Source organism: Leopardus geoffroyi, chromosome C1, assembly GCF_018350155.1.
Source record: "Leopardus geoffroyi isolate Oge1 chromosome C1, O.geoffroyi_Oge1_pat1.0, whole genome shotgun sequence".
In the NCBI taxonomy this organism is placed as follows: Eukaryota; Metazoa; Chordata; class Mammalia; order Carnivora; family Felidae; genus Leopardus; species Leopardus geoffroyi.
The window spans coordinates 24,984,203-24,999,671 of NC_059328.1; the positions used below are offsets into that span (position 1 = coordinate 24,984,203).

Consider the following 15,469-nt stretch of genomic DNA (forward strand, 5'->3'; position numbering starts at 1 on the left):
AGACTTCAGCCTGGAAATGACACTCATTACTTCCATTCAGACTATTAACCAGACCTTGTCACACAAGCCGAATCTAACGGCAAGGGAGGCTGGGAATTGTAGGGGGGGAAGCCATGGACTATTTAGTAAGCCATATTATCAAAGCCACAGCTCCCTAGAGTTGTTTTTTACTCCGTCCTCAGTGCCAAATGTCCTGATCAGTGGCAGGGTCCCTTCAAGGAGGTGTGTGCCTGTGGTGGGGATGAAGGGTAGAGAAGAGGCTGCCTTGTTCCTTGGGTCAGACTGTGTCTGAAGGAGACAGGGACTCCTGATTCCAGGCAGACCCAGACGGCTTTTAGTTGTTTCTCCCCACACAGCTGTCAGAATCCAAGCTTGCTGAAAAGCTCAACACTGACTGTTTGCTTGTCTTGGCACTGGCGTCCAAACAAACTCTGCCTCAGCTCAAAGCTGCCACCATCAGTGCTCTGGCAGAAAGCTGACCTCTCATAAATGCCATTGAACTTTGCAATGGCCCCATTCCTTTCCTACTGGGTTTTCTTCCCTCCTGGATCCATCACCCTTGAATCGAGGGACTAAAGCAATTCCTCCTACTTTTTTTTTTTTTTTTTTCCTGTGTCTCCACTTGGTGGAGACTGAGTAGTGACTCAGGGGGATGGCACGAGAGAAAGAAGGATTCTTACTCATTTTTCACTCATTCAGTAAACATTTATGATCCCTTGTGCTAGGCTGTTTGTCAGGCACTAGGATCATGGAGATGAAAAACAGAGCCTAATGAGGGTTGCAGACAGGAAAGCAGGTCATTGGGATACTAGGTGACAAAGACATGGGCAGGCCAGAGGAGGGCAATGGCAAGCCTTGCTCGGGGCAGTCAGGGATGGCTTTCCAAGGAAGAGCCCTTTGAGCTGGGTCTCAAATGACGAGTAGGGAGTTGACACTTGTTAGTAGGGGAAAGGGCAGAGGGAGTCTGGAGGAAAGGCATAGGAGTACAGACACAGGATCAGTCTGACAAGTGTGGACAGCAGCGTGTGACAAGAGTGGAGAATGTCCGAAAGGATGCGAGAGAGAAGAGAGAATGGAAAGCCTCTGTGTTATGACTCCATTGGATGCAAGGAAGAGAAACCCAACATGAACTAGCTGATACTAAAAGAGGAGGTTGACTCAGGCAATCCTTTGAGACAAGTACTACAGCAAAGGGGCCCAAGGACCAACTGCAACCAGGGAACCACCTGCACTCCTCCATCATTCATCTTTGCTTCTCTGCCTGGAAGCTCCCTCCTCTCCTTCTCTTCCTCTTCCTCCTCCTTTTAACTGTGGTACAGTATACATTACATAAAATCTACCATTTTTACCAATTTTTTTAGTGTTTATTTTTGAGAGAGAGAGCGAGCGAGCATGGTGGAGGGGAAGAGAGAGAGAGGGAGACAGAGGATCTGAAAGGGGCTTCAAGATGACAGCAGAGGGGCGCCTGGGTGGCGCAGTCGGTTAAGCGTCCGACTTCAGCCAGGTCACGATCTCGCGGTCCGTGAGTTTGAGCCCCGCGTCGGGCTCTGGGCTGATGGCTCAGAGCCTGGAGCCTGTTTCCGATTCTGTGTCTCCCTCTCTCTCTGCCCCTCCCCCGTTCATGCTCTGTCTCTCTCTGTCCCAAAAATAAACGTTGGGAAAAAAAAAAAAATAAAAATAAAATAAAAAAAAAAAAAAGATGACAGCAGAGAGCCCGATGCGGGGCTCGGACTCTCAAACCGTGAGATCATGACCTGAGCCAAAGTCGGACACTTAATGGACTAAGCCACCGAGCTGCCCTGCATTTTTACCAGTTTTATGTGTGCAGTTAGTGACATTAAGTATATTCACGTTGCTTGTGCAACTTTTGTTACCATGCATCTCCAGACCTTTTTTATCTCTCAAACTGAAACCCTGTACCTATTAAACAATAACCCTCTCATCTCCCTACTGTGGCTTTTCAGACCACTTTCCTCTCTAGGCTGGAACTGTGCCCAACAGCAATCCCCAGCTCATGCCTTCTAGCTCCCTCACCAGAGAGATGAGAAATTCTCTTCCCTTTGTTCCAAATCCCCCAAATCCCGCAGGAGGATTCTGACTGACCAGGCTTGGTCACATGCTCACTCACACCCTTGATCATAGGGAATGGGATGCCATGATTGATAGTTCCCACCTGGACCATATGTTAGGCCAGGGGAAGAGCAATTCTTGTTTTCCGAAGAAGGGAGGGGCCAAAAGTGACCAGGTGAAATATGAAACGTTCACCAGAGATAGGTTGGGGCCAGGTCACCAGAAGCCTTGAACACGAAGCTGAGGACCTCAGCTTTTATTCTGTTATGCAGCGGGGCATTGTGGGAACATTTTGATCAAGGAGAGCGATATGTACAATGAGGTTGGTCTGCAAAATCAACTCTTTCTTTACTTGAGCCTCTATTTTTGAGCTTTCTCTTGCCTTTCAAGGTTGCTCTGAAAGGTAATTTTTATTCAGATGTCACCTGAATACCAACTGGGCCCCAGCTCCTTTCCCTGGCCTCAGAAGTGACCCCTACTTCTTATGACCCCTACTTTTGGCAGTCCAATCTGGGTCACCTCCTGTCTCCTGGGTTTCCTGGCCCTTCCTCCCCACCTGCTTCAATGAATGGCCTCTCTATTCCCCTAGACGTTCTCCTGCCCCTGACCTGTCCTCCAACCCCCCAAGTCCAGTTAACCTCTAAAGTGTTTCTAGAACCTCTCTTGGCTTCAGGCCTCATTATTTCTCTTGCCTGGACTTTGGCCCCAGCTCCTCGGTTGGACTCTTTTGTAAAGCCACCAACTCATGCCAATCCCTTCTACAGTTCTCACTGTCAGCCTCATCTCCTTCCATGCCTCTTAGAATTGAGCTATTTGACCTTTTTTTCCTAAGTAATCTCTACACCCAACATGGGGCTGGAACTCACAACCTGGAGAGCAACAGCCACAGGCTCTACCGACTGAGCCGGCCAAGCGCCCCTTAAAAATATGGGAGGCTTCACGAATTTGTATGACATCCTTGTGCAAGGGGCCATCTAATCTTCTCTGTGCCATTCCAATTTTAGTATATATGCTGCCAAAACGAGCACCATTTGGCCTTCTTGATGCTATCTAGGCATGCCCAGAATTACCAAGTTTTGCTTCCTTTGCAGATGCTGGTCCCTCTGCCTCTTACGCCCTTCCTGTCTCTCTTCACTTGGTGTAATGGCATGCATACTTCCAGGCTCATTTCCATGGTCACAGCCCCCCTTTCTACAGTCAGCCCCACCACCCTCCCACCTTTGTGTCCCCAGGGCACGGTGTAGATAATTCTAGTATCACACCTATTACTAGGATGACCATATAATTTACCGTCCAAGCCCAGGACACTTTTGAGAATGAACGGGGACACTATTATTTTTTCTTATTTAATGTTTATTCATTTTTGAGAGAGAGAGTGCGTGCACTCAGGGGCAGGGAGGGTCAGAGAGAGAGGGGAACGGAGGATCCGAATCAGACTCTGTGCTGACAGCAGAGAGCCTGATGTGGGGCTTGAACTCACAAACCACGAGATCATGACCTGAGCCAAAGTCAGGTACTTAACCAACTGAGCCTCCCAGGAGCCTCAGGAATGCTATTATTATTACTTTTTTTAATGTTTAATTATTTTTGAGAGAGACAGAGCGTGAGTGGGGGAGGGGCAGAGAGGAAGACAGAATCTGAACCAGCCTCCGGGCTCTGAGATTTTAGCACAGAGCCTGACATGGGGCTCCAACTCAAGAACCATGAGATCATGACCTGAGCCAAAGTCAGAAGCTCAACCAACTGAGCCACCCACGTGCCCCCAGGAACGCTATTATTAATTAACTGCCCTGGTTCAACAGGTGTCAGCTGGTCTCTTTCAGGCAAAGTAGGAGGTATAGTCGCCCACCCATACCTGACATTGTTGTAAAACCTGGCACTTAACATGTTCATTTGTCTTGTTCATGTCTTTTAGATAGTATTATTATCCCCCATTTTTAAGATGAAAGGATGGAGCCTTTGAGAGAGAGGAGATTTGTGGTCACATAGCCAGAAGGAGACAAAGCTGGCCTGGGAAGCCAGATCATTATATTCCAAACCCTGGACTCTTCTGACTCTAGAGGTCATTATATACCACCACACCTGACCCCTCCAATACCAGAGTCTTATTGTTGTTTAGGTTGGTCATGTGTGGTCCCCCTAGATGAAAGGTAGAAATGGTGTCTTACTCGTGTTGTGCACTGGCCTAACATAGAGAAGGCCCCAGGGCACGTTTGTTACACAGATGACTTCTTGAGGATAGAACTGTGTGTCTCACCTTAAATTCTGTTGTCCCTTCCACGGCTAGTACCTAGCACGGGACTTGCCGTGCATCTATTCATTTAATAAAAATTTATGAAGCACCTAGTATGTGCCGGTACTGTGTTGGTGATACAGTGATGAGCAAAACGACAAGGTCCTTGTTCTCATGGAGCTTACTGTTCAACAACAATCACACAAATAAACATACAGTATAAACTGGGATAAATCCCAAGGGAAAATACCCGGTTCTGAGGTTTAAGAAATATTTTGGAGGTAAATTTAATAGGTTTCGGTCATAAATTTGATGGGGGATGGCAAGATGGACGTGGCTATTGGGTTTTTGCTTAAAACAGATGGCGAAACAAAGAAGGAGCAGTTCGGGAGAGACTGCGGTGGGTTTGGATGTGCAGGTCTTGAGGTGTCTGTGGGATTTCTAAATTTTTTGTTTAATGTTTCCTTATTATTTTTGAGAGAGAGACAAAGCGTGAGCAGGGGAGGAGCAGAGAGAGAGAGGAAGACACAGAATCCGAAGCAGGCTCCAGGCTCTGGGCTGTCAGCACAGAGCTTGACGCGGGGATTAAACTCATGAACCCCCGAGACCATGACCTGAGCGTAAGTCGGAGGCTCAACCAACTGAGCAACCCAGGCACCCCCTTTAAAAAAAATTTTTTTTTTAATGTTTATTTATTATTTTAGAGAGAGAGAGACAAAGCGTGAGCAGGGGAGGAGCAAAGAGAGAGGAAGAGTGTCTGTGGGATTTCTATTTGAATCTTCCCCACTTTCAGCCAGGTTAACTGATTCGCCCAAAGCTGCAACATTGTGGCAAGTAACACAAACCTGCTTCAGCCAGTCCTCGCAAAGCTGGCCTCCAGGTAGCACGGTAGGAAAAGGGACAGATGGGGGAAGGCAGGAGAGACGCAGAGAAGGGATGTGTTCACTGAGACAATAATCAGACCTCCCAAGCTGCAGTGAGGATCTCGGCGAGAAGCCAGGGTCCTGGCAGCGGTTAACAGGACAGAGAGCCCGGGCCCCGCCCTACCCTGCTCGGCGCTGGGCCAGAGCATCCCCTGCGAGCCCGGACACGCAGGAGGGGCTGCTCCGTGCCTGGAAATCCGAGCAGCCGGGCAGGCAGGGCCGCGGAACCGCCAATCGGGCTGCGCCTGGTGGCGGCGCCACGTGACCGGCCTCCTTTCCCTCCCCCCCCCCCCCCCCTTCTCCAGCCTTCCAGGGAAGACGGGCATCCCCGCCACCCCGCCGCCCCCGCCCCTCGCGTGCCGCAGCGGCGCGGGAGGGCTCGGAGGCGAGGGGCCGGGATTCCGCCGCAGTCCGCTGCGGCGCAGGGGAGGGGAGGGGGGGATAGACGAACGCGTTGCGGCCGCGGCGCCTGCAGTGTTTTCCGTCAAGGTCAGGCGTACCCGTTCCCGCGCAAGGCTGTCTCCAGAGTCCCTCCCTTGCCATCGTCCCAGCCATTCCCGCCGCCGCTCCTGGCCGCAGCGTCCCGGGCCCTCCTGGATCACGGCCTCAGCCTCTCGCTGGGCTTTCTGGGGGGACATTCGGAGGGATGGGAGGGTTTCAGTCCATCCCGTTCACGAGCTGCCCAGCCCCTTTTCTCATATGCACACCCCATGCTGTGTCCCTGCTCTAAACCCCACACTGGCTCCCAGTGTCCTGTAAGAGAGCATTAAGGCCCTACTGAACCAAGCCCCAGTTTAACCCTTTACAGCCCCCTAGCCCAGAGACCCAGTTCCTCCGGACCCCTTGCCCTTCCAGGAACAGTCACTGATTGCATACTTAAGTGACTACTGTTGCCGTATCTTCTGCCTAGGGTACCCTTTGCGAACCTAGCACATTTATAGACCCAATTTGATTGTAATAACACAGTGGAGGGTGGAAACCGGTGGGGAAATGCCCTTTAACAAAGGTCACAAAGTTGAAAGCCTACAGGGATCAAGCAGGAGAAATAAGGCCAGTGGGTGACAGCACAAGAAAAACCTGTCTAAAGGGCAGAGACTCTGCTCTCCATTCAGGCCAACATGCTCCTTGGGAGGAATGTGGGTCCTACGATGACAGATATTACGAGTTTACATGAAATGCCACAAATCCAGATTTTCATGTGTAATCTTTGAATTTTTAAGTGTTGATTCGATTTCTTAAGAACATCCCTGCGGGCCAGTTGCAGCTCATAGATCCTCAGCATGTGACTTCCTGTCCTAGAGAAGAGGATGGCTTTGGTTGGGAAAACACTTTGAAAAACTGTTGAAGGTGAAAGTTTGTTCTTGAAGCTCTGAGACACAGCTGCTGTGGAGGCAACAAGAAAGTGGACTAGGATTTGAATTTTTTCCTAAAACGACACTGGATGTTTTAAGCTACCGAGCACTCAAGAGAATCTACCAGAAACTGGAGGACTGGGTCTTGAAAATGGGGGAGGCAGGTCTGCAGCCAGCAGCTAGCCAGGGTCACCCACCCACCAGCATCAACTACCAGGAATGATTGCAAACATTTTTTCCCTTCCTGTGGGGGCTATGAGAAGGTGGGAAAGGCACCCTGTGGTGCTTTACTCATGGGGGTGTCATGGGGGGCTGGGTGAGGGAGAGATAGGAGGGAGAGCCAACCCTTCCAACCTCTAAGGCTTCCCACGGTGGGATAATGCCCGGAATGGAAATTGGAGAGCTCCTTAGGAAGAGGGAATTGGAGACAATAGCCAAACTATGGCAGCTGTCCCAAGGCTGAAGGGCTGGGGACAATGGAAAAGGAAGCAGAAGAGAAGGCTGAGGCCATCTAGGGAACCAAGTTATTTTTAGTTCACCCTGAGGTTTTTTGTAACTATGATGTGATGCCCTTCTCTGTCTCCCATCCCTGGAAACCTTCAAAAAAGCCTCCTATACTCACTGAGGCTTCCTAGATTGGGGTGTTGTGGAAATAGTGGAGGGGGCCAAGTTTTACATCTATTTTGGTATAATGTTGACCAAAGACAGTACAGGCTGAAGCAGGCGCTGGGTCAGGAGAGATCAAGCGTCCCAGGAATTTGCAGTAATCTTGAAGAGGGTTTTGCAGTGGGTGCTTGGGCTCATCTTGTGAGGATCTCAAGGGGTCAGGCGGCCCCTGGCTCACATCTAGGTTGCAATAATGAAGAACCAGCTACAATTCGCCGAGTTCTTGCTTGTGCCCCTGTGCCACACATATGCATTATCTGTTATCTCTGCAGTGATTGTGTGAGAGAGTCATACTCTCCTATATGAGGCATTCCTCACAGTCCCCATTTTACAGATGAAGAAATCAAGGCCCTGAGAAGTGAAGGGACTTGCCCAAAGCCACAGAGATTTAAAAAAAAAAAAAAAAAAAAAGTGGACTGGATCTGCTCTCCAACTGATTGCCCCCCCCCCCAAAAAGAAATTGTCCTCTTGTCTGGGGTTTTCATGGGCAGCACTTGCCGTGCAGAGTTATAAGTACCGTTTTGCCTTGCATGCCTGTCCTCTCGACTCAACTGTGAGGGGACAGGAGCCATGCTGCTAATTGACGTGCCTGGCACACAGTGGGTACTGAATACATAGTAAGTCAGTTCATTTAAGGAGGGTCAAAAGCAGTGCCCTCAAGCCTCAAATCCCTGTGTCCTTGAGCCAGTCATACACCCTCTCTAGGCCTAGATGCCTTCTGTGGAATAGGAATTATATACAGACCTCACAGGATTATTGGTGGATTTACATGAGACCAAGTCATAGAATTTCTGGAAATTGCCATACAACCGGCAGCTGTTGCTGCTGCTAATGATGATGATGGTGGTGGTGACTGAGGAAGGAGCAGGGAAGGAAACCAAGATCCAGAAGTTCCAGCACTGCATCAGCTCAGATGGGAAATTCTCAGGAGGGCCTGCCGGCGTGCAACTTCCAAGACTGCTGTGTCTTTATACGTTCATCATTGTTGGGAGACCTACTATGTGCCAATACTTGATCTCATTTCAATAAACACTCTGGTTTTCAGTGTGCTCTCGGCTGGAGCGGCCGCCCTGAGGAGAAGGCCATCCCACCTGCAAACATGGGGCATGTGTGACTCCAGGGAGCTACTTCTGCTGTGGTTCTCGGTGCCGGCAGTGGGTGGCCCTGAGCATGTCTACCGGCCTGGCCACAGGGTGTGTGCCATCGGGGCTCCCAAGGAGTCTCACAAAAGTCGAGACTTTTGTGTAGCGAATGTACCAACCCTTCCTCACCACCTGTGACAGTTCTGAGCCTGCAGCCCCTACTGGGCCATCTACAGGGCTGCCTACTGCCGCGGCCCTGGGCCAGCCTCCGCCAGGCTTTGCCATGCCTGCTGCCCTGGCTGGAAGAGGACCAGCAGTGTCCCCAGGGCCCGTGGAGCAGCAGTATGCCAGCCACTGTGGCAGAACGGGGGGGAACTGTGTCCAGCCAGGCTGCTGTCACCTCCCTGCAGGATGGCAGGGTGACACCTGCCAGACAGACGTGGATGAATGCAGTGCTGGAGGGGGCACCTGTCCCCCGTGGTGTGTCAACACCGTGGGTAGTTACTGCTGCCAGTGTCGGGAAAGGCATGGCCCATCACCAGATGGTGTGCTCTGTTTGTCCAAGAGAGGGACCCCCAGGGTAGCCCTGAACCCCACAACAGGAATGGACAGTGCGGTAGAGGAGGAGGTGTGGCGGCTTCGGTCAAGGGTGGATGTGCTGGAGCAGAAGCTATAGCTGTTGCTGGCCACACTGTACAGCCTGGCCTTGAGGGCCCTGGAGCACAGGCGGCCTGACCCCAGCAGCTTCCTGGCTCACCCCTTCCAGCAGCTGGACCGCATCGACCCTCTGAGCGAACAGATCTCCTTCCTAGAGGAGCAGATGGGGTTCTGTTCCCGCAAGAAGGAGCTAGAACAGGCTTGGCCCAGGTCCCCGGCTCTGGCTACTGACAGCCCATGCCCACTGTGCTTGCCGGCACCCCTGCACCCCCACCAGTGGGCCCATGGCTGAGGGAAGGTACGAAGGTGCTGTCGGGGGGCACCTCTGATCTGTGTCAGAATAAAATGACGGCTCAGGGGAAAATAAAGCTCTGTGTTATTAAGAACAGATACTCGGTTATTTTCATTTTACAAGTGAGAAAATGAGGTTAGACAGATGATGTGACTTCCCCAAAGGGAGCACAGCTGGAAAGTGGCAGAGGCAGGATTTGAACTTGGATCTGTGTGGCTCCAACAGTCTTTCCTCTGTTCGCCAGAACATTTATCAAGCATCAACTAGGTGCTATGCCTCCTGCAGGGGCAGGGGATACAGGTCAAGTTGGGGAGGCAGACAACTCAGCAGACACTCACAATTCAGCATGATCATCTCTCTGCTGGGGGGATGGAGGTGATAGAAGAGTGGCTGTTGCCTTAGCCTTGCCTTTCTCTGGCCCATGGACCCCTGAGGCACAAACTTGCCAAACCTCTAAATCCCTCCACCCTAAAGTGAGGAGGAGGCACACCTTCATCCCTCCTCTCTGGGTAGAGGGGATTGTTGCAGTGGGGACCAGACAATAATCAACAGCCCTGTCCAAAAGAAATCCCCCCACAACCAGCCTCTCTGTCTCTGTATCTCTGTGTCTGTGTCTGTTTCAGTTTCTCTCTCTCTCTCTCTCTCTCTCTCTCTAACACAAACACACTCCATGGTGACAAGAGGTAGGTGATGGGTTAATTCGGGTAGAACCAGTTTATCCATCCTTCTGGCATGCCCTGTCTGGGTGGTCCTTGGCATTTGTTGCCTCCGCTCTAAATGCAAAGTGACAGGAAACTTGCATTTAAAACCCTGTGATACATGTATTAAAAAGAAATCAGAAAGAAAAGTTCGCCCAACCATCCATAGTGATTATCTCTGGGTAAAGTTACATGTAATCTCTATTTTCTTCTTTTTACTTATTTGCTTAAAACTTTTTTTTTTTTTTTGCCATGGACTATTTGTGTAATCAGTAAAAATAAAAATAAAATTATCCTCCGTTTTAACAATTCTGTGTGGCCTCACAGGTGTGGGAGAGGGTCTATTAGAAGCAATCTGACAAGGGGTTTTGCCCTGAGCACAGCCAGAGCTGAACAAGACAGCATAGAGGGCAGAGGGGAGGAAGTGAGAGGTCATCGAGGATTAAAAACAAGAACCACTGTTCCTGAGAGCTTGCTCTGAGCCTAGATCCTTCCTGGCTCTTGATGTGCATAGCTCATTTAACCCTCAAAGCCAGATTAGGAGTTAAGCTGTCGTTTCACAGCTGAGGAAACCAAGGATCCATTTTATATGAAAAGAAACCAAGATTTAGAGAGGTTCCATTCCTTGCCCAGGGACACATGGCTAGAAAGTGATAGAGGCAGGATTTGAACACAGATCTGTGTATTTTTAATTCTGGACTTAGAGGCCACTGCAAGCCCTCCCAATGGCATAGTGCTTTCATATTCCCAGCACTTCACACACGTGCACGCGCACACACACACACACACTCACACGTGCTCCCACATCCATGCTAGTACTGGGCAGAGAAGCAGGTGAATTGAAGATCATTGTTCCATTTTCCATGTGAGAAAATTAAGGACAGAGAGGGGGCTTGATCATTGTAGTCAGCTGAGAAGTGGGTGCACTCCTAGCAGCCAGGCCTCCTTTCTCTTTTCTGGCAGTCCTCCTCCTCCTCCTACCTTTTGCCAAATCTGGAGGCTTCCTTCTGGAAACAAATGACTCAAGGTAAATTGCTGACCGGACTTCCCCTTTCTTAAAACACAGGAAGCCTATGTTGTTTGCACTTGTGGGAGAACAATTTCAGGTCAGTTACAAAGTGGGTGGGGCCACATAGAGGATTGGGTCCTGCAGGGGCCTGGCTCCCTGCTACCTGAGCTGGCAAGAGATGTGGGGGGTTTTTCTTTCCTGGGGCTCATGTCAGTGTGTCTGCCAAAATTAGGTCTGAAGTTCCACCCCAAAAAGCTGACTGAACTATTATGGAATTTAGAAAAATGAGCCCAGTGGGTGCCTGAGTGACTCAGTCAGTTAGGTGTCCGACCTGGGCTCAGGTCATGATCTCATGGTTGGAGCCCTGTATGGGGCTCTCTGCTGTCAGCATGGAGCCCACTTCAGATCCTCTGTTCCCCTCTCTCTCTCTGCCCCTCCCCTGCTCTCTCCCTAAAAAATAAATAAACATTTAAAAAAAAAAAAAAAAGAAAAAGGAAAATGACCCTGGAGGAGAGGGGAGCATTAATAATAATAATAATAATAATAATAATAATAATGGTGATTATGATGATAGCTCAGGTTCATGGTACATTGACCTTTGTACCAGGCACTCTGCTAAGTGACTGACACATGTGAACTCACTTGAGCCTCATAACAGCCCTAGAAAGAAGATTCTATAGCTTTGGAACAAAAACCAAAACAAAAAAATTCGATTCAAATCACAGCCATGCTGCTTCCCAGCTGCGTGACCTCGGGGTGTTATTTACATTCATTCAACAACTATTTTTGAGCACCTACACTCACTACACTATGTGCCACACACCATTCAGTGAACGGAAGAAGGATCCCTGCTCTCTTAGTGCTTATATTCTACAAGGGGAAGCAGATAAACTGTAAGCACAGTTAAGTTTTGTTAGAACGTATAAGGGCTAAGTACCGTTAGCATAAGTGCAGATGGGTGTAGGGGTGGAGAGGCGATCCAATGTTAAACAGTGGTGTCAGGGACCTCACCGAGAAGATGGTATTTACATAAATACGTTAAGGAGGTGAGGGAGTTAGCCATGTAGATAACCAGGGACAATCTTTTCTAAGCAGAAGCCACGGCCGATGCAAAAGCTCTGAGTGTGCCTGGTGGTTTCAAAGAGTAGCATGAAGGCCAACATGGCTGGAACAGAAGGAGCCAGGGAGAGAGTCCTCATACCCCCAATAACGCCCCAGTCATTCTTCCTCATACCGTGCTTTGTGTGTCCTTCGTCTCTTTTTTTAAAGTTTATTTATTTTGAGAGAGAGAGAGAGAGAGAGAGAGAGAGAGAGCACAAGTGGGGGGCGAGGGAGCGGCAGAGCGAGAGGGAGAGAGAATCTCAAGCAGGCTTCGCCCTGTCAGCCTGGAGCCCGACCTGGGGCTCGAACTCACAAACTGTGAGATCATGACTTGAGCTAAAACAAAGAGATGCTTAACTGACTGAGGCACCCCCACCATCTCTCTTATCATAATTTGTGATTGTTTTATTTATTTGGGCGTTTGCTTACTTCTTGTTTCCTCACTAGCGCTAAGCTCCTTATAAGCAGAGGACGTGTTAGTCTTGTTCAGTGCTCATCACAGAGAACATAGAAAGTGCTTAATTCTAGTTGAGTTAATGAGTTAAATCCATTCATCCATCCATCTAGTCATATTTATGATAGAAACTCCCCATCACGTATAACACTATTTCTCAGGATACCTCATTCTGAGTTCCAGTTCAGAATAGTAGGGCAGAGGTAATAGTTAAGAGCATAGGCTCTGGAGCTGGGCTGCATGGCCATTCTAGGTTTCACTACTTACTAGCTGGGTGATCTCAGGCAAGTTAGGGAAGTCTCTCTGTGCCTCAGTTTCCAAACCTGGAAACTGGCATCATAATAGTATCTCTCCCCAAGACTTGTAAGCAGTACCAGGTGTTTAGTGCTCATATATGTGTTGGATATTGATGTTCTCCTTCTTTTCTCCTGTACCAGATCCCCAAAGGAAAGTGAGAAGCGCACGGGGTGCCCGCAGCATCCCTCGTGCATGCTGCCATATCTGTGCTCTCTCTACTGAAGCAGCATTCAGTGGAGTAGCATTCAAGCAATGGTCCCTTGCTGTATAGCCTCCCAGAGTGATTCTCCGGCCCTTTTCTGCCTGACAGTCTAGAGTGGACTCTTGTTTATAATCGAGCAAGCTAACTGCTACAGATATCAATATTGAGTACCTACTTCTATGCCTGGTACTTTACCTTTCTTATTTCATTCACTCCTTAAACAGACCTGAGAGGTAGTTATTAATAATCCTATTTTGCAGATGAGAGAACCAACTCAGAGAGGTGAAGTGACTTGACTAAGCTTGTGTAGCCAACGAGTGGCAGAGCCAGGGCTCACGTGGGACTCCACGCTGCTCTCTCTCCACATTGCTCTGGCACGATTTTCTCCTCCAGCACTTGCTGCTGTCTGTGAAGACAGCCCACAGCTCAGCTCTGCCTAGACAGAAGGAATGATGGGAGTCTGTCCCTAAGCCAGAAAGATAGACAGGTCTGGGCTGCCTGGGAGGAGTCCCAGTACCTGGAGGGGGACTATTTCTTGCCTGGGTCTGTGCTTCAACAGGAGAAGCCCTCCTCCCTGTTGCCCTGAAAGCCAGAAACATTTGGTCTCTGAGGTCTGAGCCCAACCGTCACTGGGTGGCCTGATTCCCATGGAAATGTGGAGAAGGAAAACATCTGGGCCTGCTGCAGTTGCCAGGCAACAACTAGCTACTCCCTCACTCTGACAGTCAAGGAGGCTGCCTTGATGCTGTCAGAGATTCTTGGATCTGATGCCTGGAGACCTTGATTCTGGTTCTGACTTGCAGGGCAAGTCCCTGCCCCTCTCTGGGACTCCGTTTCCCATCCCTTGTTTAATGAGCGGTCAGACTGTGTTAGCCACAATATGAGTAGACACTAGATAGCTGGAATCAGTGATGGCAGGGCCAGTCGTGGGGGAGAGCAGTGTCTGTCCTGTGCTAGCCTGCCCTGGCTCTGGTTACCAGCCGAGGGCAAGGGATGTTTCCTTTCTCCCCGCCCTCCCCCGCAGCAAGCAAATTCAGGCCAGCCAGACTCCATCCCAGGCCCACTCTTGCAGCTCAGTCTGGGAACCATCTTTGGACTCGCAAGTTAGGCAGAGTCAGTGAAGCTACCGCCTACCTAGAGTAGGGAGTTTCCTCCGTTCCTGCCAAAATGAAGCCACCCAGCTCTGGGTGTTTCCCTGAACACCCATCAGAGGACCTTCTGATGCTGTTTGCAGAGATTGCATGGATGGTAAACCCTGAGGGTGGTGTGTTTTGCAGCCATCAGCAGAGTCAACACGTTCCATTTCACAACCATTACAAAAAATGACAGCAGTTGCCGAGCCCAGCAACACATGCTTTATGTCCGTGATCTCATTTAATCCTCATGCAGTCCAGGGGGATGGGAACAAAGGCCTGTGTTTTACAGATGAAGAAATGGAGCTTCAGAGAGGTGAAATGACTTGCCCAAGTTCCCAGTAAATGATGGAGTCGGGACTCACGCTCCGAGCCAGTGCCATGGTCTGGGGGTTCGAATGACAGTCCCTCTGGGGGAGGGAGCAGGAAAGGCTCAGCCTGCCCCAAGCCCCACTTTATAGATGGACAAATCAAGGCCCACAGGTCTGGACTGGCGACTGGCCCAAGGTCACATAGCAAGCCAATATGAGAGCAGATTCTAGGAACACTTTCGCCAAAGCTTCACCTCACCATTCCAGAAAACAGAAAGTGCCCTAGGCATAAACAACAAATCCCATCTTAAGGAATCCCCAGCATTTCCTAGGAAGTAGAACAGTGCCTGGGGTTTGAAAGACCAGGATATCCTGAGGTTTCAAGGTTAGGGCTGAGCGTCCTAGCGTTCCTCTAGGCAGCAAGGCGGCTGGCCATGTTGTGTCACTCTTTGGGGCCTACCGTGGAGGTGTCATCTCTAATCACTCGCTGTGGTGGTTTGTGTGCCCAGGACATTCTCCCTCTCAGCTGCCTTGGCTGGTTAATGCCCACCTGCCCTTCAGATGTCAATTTAATGTAACTTCCTCTGGGAAGGGCTCTGGGAGCCCCCACGGTCTCCTAACCATAGAGTCTAGTGAGTCCAGCTCTTTTCCATAATTGCACTGACACCAGTTTGCCCTGTGGACTCGCATCAGAGGCACAGTTAACTAACACCAACCTCAGAACTCACCTTCCAGCCACTGACCTCCAGGTGCATCTCCAGAATTTGATATTATCCCCACAAAAGCAAACTAATCTTTTTTTGAGAGAGAGAGAATGAGCAGGGAGGGGCAGAGAGAGAGGGAGACACAGAATCCGAAGCAGGTTCCAGGCTCTGAGCTGTCAGTACAGAGCCTGGTGCGGGGCTCGAACCCACAAACCATGAAATGACCTGCGCCGAAGGAGGACGCTTAACCAACTGGGCCACCCAGGTGCCCCACAAACTAATCTT

At 49.9% G+C, this 15,469-nt stretch overlaps 1 non-coding gene and 1 pseudogene across 1 annotated transcript; one reads left to right on the forward strand and one right to left on the reverse strand.

Moving 5' to 3' along the window:
* Window positions 1-2,991: 2,991 nt before the first annotated feature.
* Window positions 2,992-3,098, reverse strand: LOC123600140. The gene has a single exon (XR_006713519.1). It is a non-coding gene; the product is annotated as a U6 spliceosomal RNA (small nuclear RNA).
* A 4,220-nt stretch (window positions 3,099-7,318) lies between these two features.
* Window positions 7,319-9,638, forward strand: LOC123597555 (annotated as a pseudogene).
* Window positions 9,639-15,469: the final 5,831 nt, after the last annotated feature.